Source organism: Maniola hyperantus, chromosome 4 (genome assembly GCF_902806685.2).
Source record: "Maniola hyperantus chromosome 4, iAphHyp1.2, whole genome shotgun sequence".
NCBI classification, from domain to species: Eukaryota; Metazoa; Arthropoda; class Insecta; order Lepidoptera; family Nymphalidae; genus Maniola; species Maniola hyperantus.
Window position 1 is genome coordinate 14,804,110 of NC_048539.1, and position 18,576 is coordinate 14,822,685.

The 18,576-nt window shown below is 36.1% G+C and overlaps 1 protein-coding gene across 2 annotated transcripts in view; it reads right to left on the minus strand.

The window, feature by feature from the left end:
* Positions 1-18,576, minus strand: part of LOC117997286 (GTPase-activating Rap/Ran-GAP domain-like protein 3) — a 188,934-nt gene that overhangs the window by 106,924 nt on the left and 63,434 nt on the right. The window lies entirely within an intron of this gene.

The following is an 18,576-nucleotide window of genomic DNA, read 5'->3' on the forward strand; positions in this document are numbered from 1 at the left end:
ATGGCAGCTATTTTGATTTTATTTTGTTGTAATGGCAACAATAGATATACATTTTATGAAAATTTCATCCCTCTACCTATTATGGTTCATGAGATACAGCCCACTGATAGACTCACAACTATGTTAAAGAATGGACAGACGAATGGGCAACGGAGGCTTAGTAATAGGGTCCTGCTGGCACCCTTCGGGTAGCTCTGATAATTAATCAACATACTTTCCTTTAAAGTTGGCGTTTGTGGCGAGCGTGCTACGACAAATCGTAGCGGTTCGCTACGAAACGTATAGAGATATTTACATAAATATATTGGAAACGTATAGAAGTAAATAATCATGTAACTAGATGAATTTAGATTGTTTTTAATCCCGTGAGAACTCTTTAATTTTCCGGGATAAAAAGTAGCATAATATGTCCGTCCCCGGGATGTATGCTAACTCTTTACCTACCGAATTTCATCAAAATCGGTTGAACAGAACGGTAGAAAGCTAAAGTAAAAATTGTTGGTTCAATCTGAGGTTAATATAGACTCTAAGGTTTGGCAGGATGCATTTTAGTATTCCGCCATGATAATGAAGTTTATTACGAAGTAAAAAGTTTTCAACTCCTTTGTGGTTACTAACTAACGTAGCGTCTTTAAAAATTATAACGCTTGGGAGCAATTAATAAAAGTTAAGCCGCATCGTGTTCTGTGTTAGCAAGTGTAATGTGCACATAACTCGTTAGGTTACTTAGTACAGCTTTTTATGAAACGTTGCTAGAATATTTCAGCAAAATTACTTAGGTACTACACTTCTTCTTCTATATGGCCAGCGCGTGCCAAACCTTCCTTATTTATACAAGCTGAAAGTTTCTCTGCGTGTTGTCCCCAACACAGGGAGGAACGATCGGTGACTATGAAGTTTGGATTATGGTGGCTTTGGGAGATAACACGTAATAAAGGTGTAAAAATCTTACATCAAAGTATAAAGTCAAATTTTTTTTTATTTTTTTCAGAATAAAGAGTATTAGAAATCACGTCATGCATTGCCAGACACTTAGTATGGTGGCAACCCTTTGCCAGACACCTAATTATCATAAATTATTAACGTTTAAGGGTTTCTTTATTAAATTAGACTTTATACTTTGCCGTAAGATTTTTTACATCTTCATTACCTGTTATCTCCCAAAGCCACCATGATGTAAGCAAACGTTCCTTCCAGTGTTGGGGACAATACGCTGAAAAACTTTTAGCTTTTATAAAATTAGGAAGGTCTGGTACGGACTAGCTCTTTTTCTAATATTACTATTGCCAGTTACCTACTGAATATTCAACGTATCCTACCGACTTATAGCAGCTGTAATTATTTTCCTAAATACTTTTTGTTTACATTGAAAATTAAATTAATCTTACTTGAGTTACCTACTTGTTTTAATAATCTGCTGTGATAGACTAGCTGTTAGGACGTCTGCCTTCTAATCGGAGGTCGGGGGTTCGATCCCGGGCACGCACCTCTAACTTTTCGGAGTTTGTGCGTTTTAAGTAATTAAATGTCACTTGCTTTAACGGTGAAGGAAAACATCGTAAGGAAACCTGCATGCCTGAGAGTTCTCCATAATGTTCTCAAAGGTGTGTGAACTTCTCACTCTGAGAGGAGATCCGTGCTCTGTAGTGAGCCGGCGATGGGTTGATCATGATGATGATGATGAAATAAATAAAAACAATATGCAATTTTTTCTATTTTTTTTAATTTATATTCGGTAGGTATTTCATTGCTATTTTAAGTTTGTCAGTGTATTCGCATAGCGGCCTGTCAATTTATATTCTTAGTGGAATTTAATGAGGTTTTCACTGTAATTTGGTTTAAGTTTTGTATCGCATAGTCACTAACCCTCTATTGTAACAAATAAACCTGTAAATAAAATTCTTCAAACGTCAAATTACTGATGACAGAGAAAGACAAAACAGAGTATAACTATTCCACCGCTATTCCAGGTTTATTTGTTAGAGGGTTAGAGTCTATAGAATCCCTTATGTATGAGCCCAAGGCATTTACAAAATGAAAGACATAAAATATCTATATTTGAGCCGTTTACTACAAACTCGTAAACTTTATTACTTAGACGTCAATTTCAACTCTACATTCCTGATACAATTTCCTTTGGGTACATATTTTAGCCATGTTTATATTCCCATTTCCCATTATTAATATTCCCATTTCCTCTCCAACTAAGCGTAAACTAAGGTATAACAATTCTTTAACGGGTCGGGTTTGAACCACCGACCTTTCGAATTTAAACTAGCTTTAGTATTTGACGCTATTATGTAAAATATTGGATTATTTTACACTAGATCTGCGCTCTCCTTCAGCATTATCAATGCACGCAGAATGATCATTATCGCAGATATCAGTCGGTTCGCAGATGTCAAACGGGTGGTTTTGTGCATATGAAATACAAATTAGAGCTAGCGCGCACCACGGTAAATTTCCGTACGTTTTTTTCCGCAAAATCTGTGAACTATAGAACTAGATAGAAGCGCGAGCACTCGGAAATTAATTCCGCACGGCATTTCAATAGATTTAAATTCTAATTTACGAATTCAAAAACGCATCGCAACTCGCCGCACCGCAGTGCGCGCGATCTCATACAATCATTGTATATATCCATCCTAATATTATAAATGCGAAAATGTTTGTCTGTCTTCCAACTTTCTTTTTACGGTAAATTTTGACGGAATTTAGCTTACATACATAGACTTATAAATTACTTATATATATCTAGGGCGGACTATAGGCTACTTCTTGCCTCGGAAAATTAAAGAGTTCCTACAGGTTTTTTAAAAACTTATATCCACTTGGATGAAGTCGTCGACATCATCTATTTGGTACAAATATAGTTTGCATCCTGGAGACGGACGTAGGATAAGTACTTTTCATCCCAGATAATTAATAAGTTCCTACAAGATTTCAAAAAACCTGACAGTGAAGGTGCGGGCAGCATCTAGTGATAAAATTAAATTTTGTATTATACACGCTGAAATTTTTGTGGTTGTCTTCCCGCGGCAGAACGATTTGCCCTCAGTAGAATTCCCCAAATTTTGAGTTAAACTTAAAAAATAAAAATGTTTTGGTTTTGAAATTTTGAAAGTGTGAGAAACAATAGTAACGCCCTAGAAGTAACGTGAATAGCATGTAGGTACATCCACTCGAACCGCGCTGCCAATACGACATAAATTAGCCTGCACGCACGCGGTATCACTATTGGTTCGAGGTCTCATTCGATTTTTGTTTTTCTCGATTGTAAATTTGACATTTTTGACTCTAATATTTTTTTATATTTATAAATCGATTGTAATACCACGACAAAAACATTTCGCTTCGAGAAAACAACCATCAAAATTTCAGCGTGTATAGTATAATTCCTTCTAAAGTTGAACTGGACAAATGCTGGACAGATAATATCGTCTATTTGTCTTACGATCGATCGATGAAGCTAGATTTTATCTACTGCTTTTCAGAGAGAGTTTTAAAAGTTATTTTAAGATTATAAGTAAACAAAGAGGTCGCGCAGAAGCTTAAAGTTAATCGGTTTTGTCAACAAATTATATTTTGATAGTCCGTTTTAATCTGTTTTGAGGTCGTGGCTCCAAAAGTTTTAAATCTTTACCCGAGGCAATGGCCTGAAGGAAAATGAAGTTAAGATCTTTGCAAAATATATACTAAGAACTTGGCTGTTACCTACCTAAAATTTTTGTTAAATATACGGTTATATAGAATTATTCATACATCTTACATCATCTAACTATATAAAACAAAGACTAACTGTCTGACTGAGTGATCTATCAACGCACAGCTCAAACTACTGGACGGATCGGGCTGAAATTTGGCATGTAAATAGATTAAATTTTGGTTAGAATTTTCATCTTTATATCTTTGAATATCAACGATTCTTTTAAGTGTTAAATTAAGAGTTTATTACTAACTGTTAATGTAACGGTATGAAAAATTTATAAGTAGATTACTGTTAGTAAGCGGAATCTGGGAGTTCTATGTAAAGCATTTTAGTGTAGATTACGAATATTTAGGTGTTTTCCAACGTACATTACAGCAAATACAGAATGGTATTACCAGTTGCCAACCTTAAGTTCACGTATGTGCAGTGTTACGTAGCTTTCAGTTTTCCTGAAAATTACTAAAACAAGTACAAATACTGCGAATTTCTGAAATAACATTTATTTAGCTGGCTTTTTTGTTAGTTTAGTTGTTTTATTTGTTTGTTTGTTAGTTGTTTTGTTTGTTAGTTTAGCTGTTGATAAAATATTTAAAAATTTCGATTTTTTATACAACATGACAACTCTTTTTTTATCTTATTTGGTATCTTTTCAAATTACAATTACTGAAAATATAATCTAACAATAAAGTCATGGCTCAGCCTGACCTATACCGCCTCGACTTGTGCGGTTAGTATTCTTTATAAGTATAGACTTCTATGGACATAATATGCTCACTAAATCAACTCCGTAGCGTCAGCGGATCGCCTCACTCTCAAGTGTCTGATGGAGAGTGCTCGCATGCTTGCCTTGCGTTGATTGCTCATTGCCAACGCACGGTTCCCGAGTGGTCCACGCGCTGCCCGCGAGTGATTTTTTGTTGCAGTTTTTGCAGCACTGAGAGCCAATTAACGGTTTGTAAAATTTGATATAATGAAACACACGTGTAGGCATAGTGTCAATCGCTGACAGACCGAAAATTTGTAGACCATGCGATGTCCACTCGTTAACCATATGACTCGTAACGGACCACGCGAGGTTCACTGATGATAACTTGGCGTTCACCCACGAACCACCTGTAGTTACGATGCCAAACGACGAGGTGGTGCTGATTGGGTGCCGGGTGGCTCTAATGAGCTTATATATATATTCACAAAGGCTGGTAATGTGGAAATGCATATTAATGATATCATTATTATAATATGGACGGATAGACGGGACAATCTCTGCGGGCGCGAATATTAATTAACAAATAAAACTGAATTACCGACATCGTGGTGATATATCGCGTTTATTCATGCTGAACTGGGGAGTTTTAAATGTCAATCGACCTCTCTATCACTACAATAGTGAGCGCTGCAATCTTATTAGTGCTCGTAATACAGTTTTCCCCAGTATAATATATGGTGTAGTTTTCTGGTGGAAGACTTCGACCGTTGTTAGTTACCACCCTACCGGCAAAGCCGTGCCGCCAAGCGATTTAGCGTTCCGGTACGATGCCGTGTAGAAGCCGAAGGGGTGTGGGTTTAATATAACCTGCCATACCTATCCCAGGTTAGCCCGCCTCCATCTTAGACTGCATCATCACTTACCACCAGGTGAGACTGCAGTCAAGGGCTAACTTGTATCTGAATAAATAAATAAAAAATGTAGGAATCTCAATATGTAAAATTTTTTGTTCAATGAAGATATTTAATTAATTAGTGGGAGCCCCAGGTTAAATTTTCGGCTGAGTCAAATTGGAATTTTATACTTATTATTATCAACATTCACTCAGTTGGTCTGGTGGGCCGTGGGACGCTGCAGCTGTGGCTAAATACCACCCTACCGCCAAAGCTGGAATAAGACGCTACAATGTCACTGATTAGGGGTGTCTATCTATAGTTCAAGCAAATCTGACATTCCACTTCCAGATTAGCCCGTTGTCCGTTTTTATTTGAGACTGCATAATCACTTACCACCAGGAGAGATCGCAGTCAAGGGCTTACTTATCAACAGATAAAAACCAGTAAAGTGCGAGTCAGACTCACAAATGAAGGGTTTCGTTGGTACCATCTGCATCGTAGAAGAAATAACACTTTTTAATTTTTTTGGGATGTTAACACAAATTCATGGATATCAGATTTTCCTCTTTGCCTGTGCTTTGAGATATTTCTAACTGTCAAATTTCATGATTCTAGTTCAACAGGAAGTAGCTACACTATAGATTTTGATTCCCTTGATGGGTGGTCTACTCGGTGGTCTTGATAGACAACAAACTGATCCTATAATATCCTTTTTTTCTCTGTAGGATTAATTGTGGAACCCTAAAAATGGAAAAAAATATTAAAAGAACTCTTCTTTAATTAACAACTCTTTTGCAGAAACGTCCTGCTGTTTTTATAGAATAGTTAGTCTTGTATTTTTCCATGTAATTTAACAAAGGCGCTCTGGTTACGTGACTAGAGGTAGTTAAGAGGTCCTATTACTTTTCCTCTTACCAATTACATCTCATTTTGCTCTATTCTGTTCCCGTGTAATTTCTGGATTGAGCTAATTACTACCTATCTACATGCTATTCTACGAGTACGCATAGTACGCGTCAGGTCTAGATAGCAATCGGGGGGGAACGCCCCGCACACCCACACAGCCCACGCGCTAAACCAGTGCGGGTGAACGGGGGTGACGTGCAGGTGTGCGGGGTGTCCCCCCGCCTCATACCTACCCCAATTTTCATTTACTTCTCACTTCACTTTGCAACATAAAAATTTTGAAAAATACCGTCGTGCTCGTCAAAAAACTGGTCAAGAACGATACAAAAAACGCTTATGTTAGGGTTCTTATTATAATGTAGGTAAATGACGGGTACATACAACGATTAAAATGATGATTTTGAATTCTCGATATTTCGACCTAGTTGCATGAGTCGTGGTCACAACGCAGCAGACAGGACGGGATATCGGCAAAGTTCATACAAAATTTTACCTTGAATGCGTCTATGTAGGAAAAAATATTAATACCACAGGGGGTCCATTTCTTAAACATAATCACCAAGATTTTTCATTTCAGGATTCATCCAAAAAAAGATATTAATATTTTTATATTTTGAGATTATGAAAGTAACGTAGTGGTTACATACTCTTTGGTTGGTAGTATATGAAAAATTGATGCATTAATATTATCAAGTAAAAACACTTAAGAGTTGTGTGCCCAATTCGTGAGTCAGAGACTTTGACAAGTGACATTTGCAACTGCAAATGCACGAATCACGCGCATGCGCACAAAGAGTAGCAAACGAACACAGCTAAGATACTTACCTACTAAACAATAGTCCTTTATATGCCATTGGCATTAGCATTGTCTATAAAAGATCTCTTTCAGTATTTAACATGATGTACTAGTCTGTGATTATAGTTTAGTTGTTATCACGTAAACAGTTCTGATTTGACAATCGAACCAAGATCCCTATGAATCACGGATAGTTGGTAACTACCTCTTCTAGAAAGGCAATATGCAACCAAGCAAGGCTCTCATATTTTGATAGAGCTAAAACACACGAGTAGATTTAGGCCAGAGAGGAAGCTTGTGATTAAAGATAAACTAGAAACTGGGAAATAACTGCGAATACAACTGAAATACAAGTCTTGAAGTTGTAATTTAATTTGTAAGTATAAATTCCTTTTAACCCAATTTTTACCATGTTTTATCCTTTAAGGTTTTATCTCATTCAGATGCATATGCTATCTCTATGTTCAGATGACATTCCAATAATCTATTAAAAATCAAAAGTTTTTATTCTTCTATTAAAAATCAGATATAAAACCTTTTTCATTTATTCTGCTTTTAATATAAACCCTCATTTAAAACAACAGCGATTATAAATACTTGTCACGACTTTGTCAAGATGGCAATGGCAATAAGTGTTGCCATTAATTTTATTTTAATTACGACTTACAATATATTATAAGTTGTTTAATAGCTCTTGGATAATGCTCTATGAGTATAAAGAAAAGAAAATATTCAACTTTTTAGACGTCCAGTAAACTCAACACTAATATACAGTACCTACGCGGCACAAAATAATGTACATCGACCTTTAGAAAGAGGTAGCGGTTTTGTAGAGCATCGCCTCTGTCGTTAAGACTGACAAAACGTCACATAGGTATGAGTGATAGAAAAAACGCTCTCCAAAACCGAAATCTCATTCTAAAGTTTGATGTACATTATTTTCTGCAGCGTACCTACTGTAAATAAGCGCGTATGTAAGTGCGATGGTTTGGTATCTAACAAGTCTAGGTATGCACTATAGTTTTGTATCGGACATTGTGTAGAGATGTTCTGGTAAAATTACGTTGATGTATTTACGGAATATACCTAACCATAATATTATAAATGCGAAACGGAACTACGGATTGATGTAATTTTTGCATGAGTATAGTTACACTAGAGCCTAGAGCCGTAAAGCCAGTTTAAGCGCAGACAAATAAACTGTTCCCATTAACCAACCATTACAAACCAACTATTACATCAAAAATTGTTGTAACAAACCCTCAATAATTATTCTTTCCTTGAGCCACGTGGGGGCGAAGCTGCGGGTAATAGTTAGCACAATAATAAATATAGTTTGTAAGCATTGATTTATAAACAGTTTTAATTATTACTTAATAATAACGAAATACCTATTTTAAAGGTGACTTTTTCTAGAGTGGCAACTCTGGTAATGTTTTGTCATTATAACCAACACCGGATATGAATTTAATCAAATAATAATTTATTAATTTAATAATTTAATCTACGATAAAGTCTTACAAACTAATTTTGTATAAAAAACTAACTAATTAAATTACTAAGTTTTGCATAGGTCACATTTCTAGACACTTCCTAAAACATTCAGGTATTCCCATGCCTATGTTCTTTATCATTTTAATCGTGTTATGTACATTGTAGCCTGACAAAAGCCTGAAATCAGTAGTGTTCTTGTTGTAAAAACTTCATAAGTTTTTATTTAACCAGTCCCCTGTTTATCAAACGTTACAAGTCTTGTATTACAAGCGTTTCTCTTGTAAATTTTTGCATTTTTACAAGAATGCGTTTATCAAAACTACACTTGTAAACTACAAGCTACGAGTAATATCACTTGTAATACATGTGTTTTTCACACTTGTATTTGTGGTTTTGTTCATCAAAAATGCCTTTGTAACTTGTAGCTTGTAACTTGTAACGAAAAAGTTGGAGAGCCTCCGTTGACTCTTAATTTATTTTACAAGTTGTATGCAAGTATGATATTGTATAAAAGAATAATTAAATTATCTAGTACCTAGTAGTAAATAGGTAAAATAACTATAAAATAATTCAAAGGTGTAATTTTATTAAACTTATCAATGCTGCTCTTTTTAAATTTGACCAAAACGTGTCTCATGTACATACGAGTATGCTGGCATAATCTTTTTCGGCAGATACAAGTCCAAGCGACTGACATAGCAATAGTATCTCTTTCCACTCTGCTATTTTTTGGTCTTTAGATAATTTATCAGTAAATGCGCCAAATAAAATATCTTTTTTGTCACGAATTACTTAATTGAAGAATAATTGTAACTTTCGAATCAGATTTCGCCATTTTTTGCAGTGTAATTCGAATAGCGAAATTTTTAGAAAGTCTATCCTTTTTTTCAAATTTTAAGTCTAACCTTAATTCATGAAAAAGAATGTAATATTTTTAATTTAAACTTTTTGTGTCGGTACTTTCTGTTGGTGTACCGAAATAGAATAAATAAAAGTAGATAGGTAAATAAAATAAGAAGCAACAGGTTTTACAAATAGGTTATTCAACACAAAATTAAATTATTTGAAAAATAAAATTATTTTTAACAATAACTTGACTAGTTATGGTACCGTAATTTCTATTTTATCGTCATTTATTACGGTTGAAAAATTATTTTGCAATTTAGCAAAAATAAAGTGTTATAAATAAAAATACAAGTTCTACAAGTCTTGTAAAATCCTACAAGTCTTGTGAAATTATTTGATAAACATAATTTACAAGAGTTTGTAAAAAAGTTCTTGTAACTTGTAACTTGTAGCTTGTAGACTTGTAATGTTTGATAAACAGGGCACAGGTCGCACTCGAGGGAATTTTTTTGATTCTCACTTTACATGCTCAGACGGTACCATGAAAAATCCTTTTTTCAAAATTAATTAGTATAAACATCTATGTAGCAGTTAATAATAATAATAATATAACTCTACCTAAATTCAATTTTACGGCTTTATAATAGTTCCTGATTAAAATGAAGTCTGCAACACACGTATGGTCTATGGATAGACGGAGAGACGGACTGCATGAAATTGTCCAAATTCCTTATTTTACTGTACGGAATCCATATATTCAACGTATGAAACGATATAAAATTAACACATCTACCTTTCGAGTTGAACTTATGGCTCAAGTAATAAAGCTCCCTTGACGAAAATAATTTATGAAATAAAATCATTTGAGGCTTATTGTTTTCCCAATGGAGACTCGTTGTCTCGTCTTCGAGGACGATCGACCTTAAAAGTCTAAGCCACTAAACTTTAATACCTCGTAATTTTCTCCCAAGTATTTTACTTTCCGGCAATATAACTCCGCTTACTAATCAGATTCTATGGTTTCGAATAAATATGATGAAACCTTATCATTCGTCTCAAGCGGCCGCTGTTGTAACACGGAATTCTTTGTTGAGATATCCAATTGCTTTTATATATTCAATTTTTAAATTCAATAAATAATTGAATTCTTCAAACGATTCAATCTTCTTTCTATATATAAAAATGAATCGCTAAATGTGTTACTGATCGCAAATCCAAATCCTGCTGAACAGCTGAACCGATTTCGCCAATTCTTTTTTTATAATATTCCTTGAAGTACGAGGATGGTTCTTATGGAAAGAAAAAATTAAAAAATTGCCTGAAAAAGAATCGACTTTTAGGCGATACGAAGTTCGCCGGGGCAGCTAGTATTGAATAAAAATAACAACTGTCCTATATTTTTGTGCGGTTATGCTCTATCCAGGCTCTATCATTGTTTTTCTTTACTTCTTGCGGCAGGTATTCACATAATAGTTGGGCCATTACAAACGTGTGAACTGGGTCATAAATCATTTTTATCAGACCTCTCGCTCGCACTTACAGGGCTTAAGGCGCTGAAACATGATAATCTGGCATTGTCTGTAGCAGTAAAAAATTGTCGATAGTCGATAACAGGTTAAAAAGTCCTCTTTTTAACCTGTTATCGACTATCGACAATTTTTGATAGAAAATTAACTACCAACTACCTGCGTCCAAACGGCATCTGATAATTGATAACGACTTCTACGGCATTCTCACTGGGTTAAGATCGTAATAATTTATGACCCACTTCACACGTTCATAATGACCCAACTATAAAGGGGTTTGATGCTATCGTGGTAGGTATGTACCCACCGTTTACATTATACATATTTACATCATTGTTGCAAAACCAAGCTAACGTAAACGTATAGATGCTATCTCGTATCCGGCTTTGTGTGTAGTCTCCTTTACGTAGAGAAGGCTGGTAATTTTATTCTCACATAATATCTTAGGTAGATACATAAACGTGCCTACATCACAACTGCCAAGGATGATAAAATACTCATAAGGAGGTTTTGAACAATATTTCCGAGTGGTGATTTACCCTCAGAGAGCTTGGAGAAGTCTTTAAAACTTTGAGACGCGAAGTGTATAAATATTAGTCTTTAATAAAGGTTCTAGTTTATCTTTCTAAGTAAATAGCTGAAATTGTTAAGCGACTATAAGAAGATCCGAGATACTTTATTCCTTTGCTCAACTGATGTTTATATATTACATAACATAAAGTTAGGGCCTTTCTTTAAAAAAAAATTTTTTTTATTTATTCAGATACAAGTTAGCCCTTGACTGCAATCTCACCTGATGGTAAGTGGCGATGCAGTCTAAGGTGGGAGCGGGCTAACCTGGACGGAGTATGGCAGTTTTTATTAAACCCATACACCTTTGTTTTCTACACGGCATCGTACCGGAACGCTAAATTTTTTGGCGGCACGGCTTTGCCGGTAGGGTGGTAACTAGCCACGGCCGAGGCCTCCCACCAGACCAGACCAGAAATTTAGAAATTATAAAATTCCAAATCCCTGCCAGGAATCGAACCCGGGACCTCCCACTAATAAGACCACATCGCTTACCATTGCGCCAGGGAGGTCAATATTGTGTAAGTAACTAGCCCGCGACTTTCCGCGAGGTTTTTGGTTTTTAAATATCCTTTGGGAACTCTTTTATTTTACGGGATAAAAAGTAGCCTATATCACTCTCTAGATCTGTAACTATATCCATGTAAAAAATCAGATCGATAAGTTGCTCCGTTGCGGCGTGATTGAAGGACAAACCAATAAATCAATTATAAAAAAGAATAAAAGTACTGAATTTACAAAATTTTTCTCGTGAAAAGATTCATTTTTATTCATGAGCGAGCTTTCAAAATGGTAAAACAATAAAATGATTCCACTTTATGTTTTCACAAATGCAATAATAAGTATTCATTTCCTCGAATATTGCCAACTAATTGTTCATGAAAGAATTAATGAAATGAATGTTTCGTTATCGAACATGGAGACTATAGCTCTGGTTATGAGCAGAAACTGTTTTTGCTTCTATTAATATTGGATAGACGAGAATGCAATATCAACTTCTCGGAACACGTTTTTTCACGGCGCGGCGTCCGATATGAATTGGTCAGTATGACTGTTACTTATATTGATTTCTAAAATAAGTATTATGAATACCTACCTTCAGTTCTATCTCTATTTTCTAAGAAAAGATTCAACAATAGTGACGATATTAAGTAAATCAGTTTGGTAGGTACAATCTTCTCAAAATTTTGATTAAATACTGAACTTTAGTATGTTAATTGTGTATAGGTAATACCCAATTTCATTTTTAAGAACAGGTCAAAGCTTATTTTTGTATATAACTAGCTTATTCCCGCGTTTTTGTTCGCGTGGACTACACAAATTTTAGACCCCTATTTTACTCCTGTAGGTTGAATTTTCAAAAATCCTAATCGAAAGTCATAATAGCTATCTGCATGCTAAATTTCAGCTCGATTCGCCCAATGGTTTGAGCTGTAGGTACGTTGATAGATCAGTCAGTCAGTCAGCTTTCCCTTTTATATTTATAGATTTAAAGTTTATTTTATCAAACTTTGGAAAAAATAAATGGTACATATGAAAGTGTTCAAGCAAACTAAAGCAATTAGTCTACGGGAATTTGGTCAAAGTTAACAAATTGATTGGTATATTATGCAAAATCAATACGTAACGACAATCAGTTTTTATTAATTATTGGCACACGCTAGAACTATATATGTATAGGTTCTAATAGTATCTAAGTAATTGTTTAGTTTGTTAATTAGTTGTCAATTATTATTAGTAATTTAGTGTTAATTATTATTAATTAAATAGAGAAGTTTTTCGCATGATGACCTCCAAACTTCGTTTTGAAGAAGGCACGCGATGATGATGAGTGTTAATTATGCACCACTAGCTAAGCTGATTTCTAGTTCCATGTTATGCATAGTTAATAGGCAACGACGGATTCCTATGAATAAGTAAACCTTCAGGCACCAATTCACTAAGCCGACAATTTTGCCGATCAGATCAGAACTTTCATAATTGAACCAAACTCTGAATCCATTATAATCGGAGACATGCGTCGAAGAACCACTGACCGCGGGGGACAAAAATTCGTCGACCAAACACCATAGAATAATCAATAGTATCTTACAGGTTCGGAAGGCTCACTGTGCAAAGACGTTTAAATAAATAGCGATTCTTGTTACGGGCTGGCACAGTAAAGTGCAATTCAACTCGCACATCACTGCTGCCTAAAATATAGTACTCTCTATCTATCGCGAAAACTCTTATCAGTACCCTTATTATAAATGCGAAAGTGTATTTGTTTGTTGGTTTGTCCTTCAATCACGTCGCAACGGTGCAACGGATTGACGTGATGTTTTGCATGGGTATAGACGTAGGCCACTTTTTATCCCGGAAAATCCAAGAGTTCCCATGGGATTTTAAAAAACCTAATTCCGCGCGACTTCGTCCGCGCTAGTTAGGCTAGCCTTTTATATCTCTTTCTCTTGTGAGATAAGACTTACGTGTGAGCCCTCGGAAGGGCGCGCCTCCATCGTAGATAAGTAAGTATATTTCTCTCGGCCGGGCCTGCTATCACTACACTTAATGTCATCGCCCACGGCGACTTTTTATAGTGATAAATTAGCAATACACAGGTCGCGATACAGTAGCGGCACGTAGACTACTTACTGGCGTTCATGATAGACGCGACTGTATCGCTACAAATCGCCGTGGACGATGGCCCTTATTTCCAAAATTGACGAAATCACGGCCGAGTGAACTAGTCCCGGTTTCAAAAATCTTCTGTCAAAAGCTAGTTATGCACTACAGTAATTAACTCTACCCTACCAGTGAAAGCCCGTCATGTCACAGTTCCTTTGGCAAGTCAATTTCACGCTATCGACGGACGTAGCGAGGGTATTTGCCAACCATTGTCAACGGAACGGTAAGCGCCGCCCGCCGGTCATGTCGCCCGATCGTGCCAGTGTGACACTTCATTTCCTAGCCGTAGATAGGATTAGCAACGCATCAGAGTATTTTGATCAATACCTACATAGTACCTACCTACCTGTACAGACATAAACTGATACCAATGTAGTACCTGAGCTACCAGCTTTTACCATTACGAATTGGATGCAAGTTTTCTCTAGACATCAATAGTCACATGTTAGGTATAGGTACTCAATTTGTAGTATAAAATAAGTATTGCACTGAGCATGAGACGATAAATTTTTCAATTTTAACTGGGTTTATTTGTTTTATTGTCATGTTTCTTTTTTTGCGTCTCAAATACTTGACTCAACCCAACTGAACTCAACGAAAGTTACTACCTGAGAAAAGACCTCTCAAAAAAGTAATGAAATCAATTTGGATTGTGGATTGTAAGGTCTACATCTCCTGAGGATGCTACGGTGTCGGGGCGTCGAGTGTGTTTTGGAATTTGGGTGGTGCTGCGTGGTGGTGGTGCGTACTGCTTGCCTTGTCTCTGCTTTTTCCTGCATGTTTAGCAGTGGGAGGGCGGGTGGTGCATGTCGCATGCTCGCATGCACAATACAGATTCGACCGGTTTCGGCGGAATATAGCAAATTAAGCTTTTGATTTATTGTGTATAATGAAATTAATCAATTTCTGGAATGGAAGGATGGAAATGGAATGGAATCTTTAAGTTTCCAAGGATTTTTAAAAACCTAAGTCCACAGTAAAAAGCTGATAGATAGTAGGGCAAATAAAAAGCTTTTCGAAGTAAAGTCCCATCACCGACATGCTAATGTTTTAACAGTGCTCGGCGCGCCGATTGCTTTAAAAACTAAACTAAAATGTTAATTATTAATGTAAAAGAATATTTTTTATTTATTTAATAGTTTTAATCTATAAATTATGAAATTAAAACTTTATGATACTACAATTCATTTGAAAATCCAAAAAATACTTACTTTATAGTTTTAACTTTTAACTCTGTTAGCAAACCCCACTGATTGCCATTTTTTTAATTTGAGAATATCTACTAAATACTGATATCTAGGTACCAGGTTTAGAGAAGAAAGTAAGAGAAATATTTTTCAAAATGGGAAAATCCTGGCTTTGTATGAGTACTGGCAACCCTATCCCCTGTACATGTCGTGATTGTACACGCGTATTGGATGTTCAGGCAATGTGTGCATAAGCGACAAGCCTACCATCCTATTAGGTACGGTACTCTTTTTTGTTGCGAAAAATGTAGAGCTATCGAAAATAACTTTTGTGCACGGTACTGAGATATAGGTTTTTAATAAGGTAAGTAGGTACCATAATCTGTCAAATTACGATAACAGGTAAAAGCGCATTCAAAATATTCTAACAAGATTTGTGCTAACCCAATCGTGACATTTAACTCTAGTCGAAATGTTACTCCGTTGCGACGTGATTGAAGAACAAACCAACAAACCAATAAACCAACGAACAAACACACTTTCGCATTTATATTATGGGTAGTGATATCCTGGTAAATACATAGTAGTTAATAACATGGAAGGTTGAGTCAAAACATTTTATGAGGGATATAATCCCTGAGAGAATTTGTGAAATGAGGGATTTCTCGTCTAGTGCCTGATATATCTACGAGGTACAGGTCACAGGTGTGCACTGTACAGTTAGGCCCTTCATACATTGCGATACTCGCAAGAGACGATACCGCAGTCGCATGCCAGTAGAATACATGTTCGCTATTCGAGTTTCGTAGCTTTCTCTTGTACACAATCTCTAAATTAAACCAAATTAACAAGGTCTAAATCTAGTGCTATCCTTTTCCGCAAGGACGCTCCGCAATCTCTAAACTAAACTAAAATGATATGTCAAATCTATTGCTATCCCTTTCATAATGTTGCTTGCGGAAAAGGATAGCACTAGATTTAGACCTTGTTAATTTAGTTTAATTTAGAGATTGTGTACAAGAGAATCGATGCTACTAAAAATAAAGAATTCTTGAACTTTAATGTCAAACTGCTGATCCGCCGTCATTTTGCCGAGATTCGTAGGAGACGCGACGCGCGTAGGATACCGGTAGCGAAGTCTGCAAATCACCATACAAATGTATGTGAGATAGATCTCAGTCCTCAGCGACTCATCTTCGAGACTCGCGTAGGATACTAGTCGTCTGTAAGTATCGTAATGTAAGAAGGGCCTCATACGAGCGCGAGACTACACTTTACCCTTGCAATCTATTAAGGCAGACAGATTTCCCTCATTTATCCGCGTACTAGCATATTTATGTTAGTTTGTAAACACAGTTGATACCTTTTTTTAGAGCTCCGTACCTCAAAAGGAAAAAGGAACCCTTATAGGATCACTCCGTTGTCTGTCTGTCCATCTGTCGTGTCTGTCAAAAAAACTTTAAGGGTATTTCGGGTGGACCTAAAATGGAAGGTAGGTAGGGCAAAAATCTAAAAACCATGAATTTGTTTTGAAAAAAAACTATACCAGTTAGGGTATCATATGAAAGGGCTTTACCTGTACATTCTAAAACGGAGTTTTATATTTTAATTTTGCATAATAGTTTTTGATTTTGCATAATACTTTTTGATTTATCGTGCAAAATGTCGACAAAATACGACTGTAGTACGAAACCCTCGGTGCGCGAGTCTGACTCGCACTTGGCCGGTTTTTTTAAAGAAGAAAAAACTGTACTTTGGAGCGTTTTTTATTAAGACAGAATTTTTAAAAATTCCAGTCGAGCGAAGCCGGTACGGTTCAGCTAGTTTCTATTATATTTACTAGCGAACTGCCCCGGCATCAAAAATGAGAAGTGCATAAACACTAAGTATCTTTGCATAAGCATAAACACAATAGGTACGTGCGTAATTCACCTACCTGGGACTTTCATTTGAATTTTTCAACTCTACATGACGGTAAATTACATAATTTATAGCGTAGCATCGCACCACGGTGGAAGACTTATTAAAATTGCTTAAGTTTTGCAAACAAACTGCTAAGCAGACGAGAAACTAATTAAAAGTAATCGAGATACCTGCCTTTCTACCTTAACCTATTATGTTAATACATGTATAACATACCCAGCTATTATAATATTATTTATATTAGTCTACACTTTACATTGTTGCTATTAATATTTATATGGTGATCCATGCAAACAAGAAGCATAAAATATAGCACTAGATGAATCATCATCATGATCAACCCATCGCCGGCTCACTATAGAGCACGTGTCTTTTCTCAGACTGAGAAGGGTTTTGGCCATAGTCCACCACGCTGGCCAAGTGCAGTTTGACAGGCTTCACACCCCTTTGAGAACATTGTGGAGAACTCTCAGGCATGCAGGTTTCCTCACGATGTTTTCCTTCACCGTTAAAGCAAGTAATATTTAAATCACTTAAAAACGCACATAACTCCGAAAAGTTAGAGGTGCCCGAGATCGAACCCTCGACTTCCGATTGGAAGGCGATCCTCCTAATCACTATGCTACCACAGCTTAATGGAGATCACTAGATGAATGGAACACAAATGATATTCTCGCGTTGTTCTTGAGTAGCAGAAATGTATTACTTTTAGGTACAACGGTACACTCGTTTTAATTAAATGTGTGGAGCTGGAGTGTAGACAATAAAATTGAAATACTACGCTCGAATAATTTACTTTAACTCAGTGGATTCCCGGAATTCAACCAAGTCATTATTATTCACTCTGACTCGAATTAGGTGGGTCCAGAACACTGGCAGAACAGAGCAATGGTAGATAATAGATATCGAGCGTTGAAACGGTTTAGCATCTTGATGAACTCTAACCTCAAGTTCGTCCATCATACAGCCGCGCCGCTTCAAAGTTTTTTGACTTTTGACTTTTGAAATTCATTTTACTCTGACGTTATTGTGTTGTACAGTAATATAATAGGTACCGTCAATGGTTTCGACGCTCGAATTTTAACAACTTTGTTGTGTGAAATCTACTAACCAAAGCTTACCATATTCGGTCGGTCAAAATGTAAGTGTAACTAACGTACGTTCGAGAAACGTGTACCCATAATATAATAGGATTTACAAATATATCCCAAAAATGTTGTTATGCAAAAAAATTAAAATGCTACTGTAGTTTTAAACTGAGTTTTCGTACGAATGATGCATGCAGCATGAGGCACTGTCCGATAGAACTCGTTACCCTTTATGTAAGCCCCGTGATGTTTGCAGTTTTGC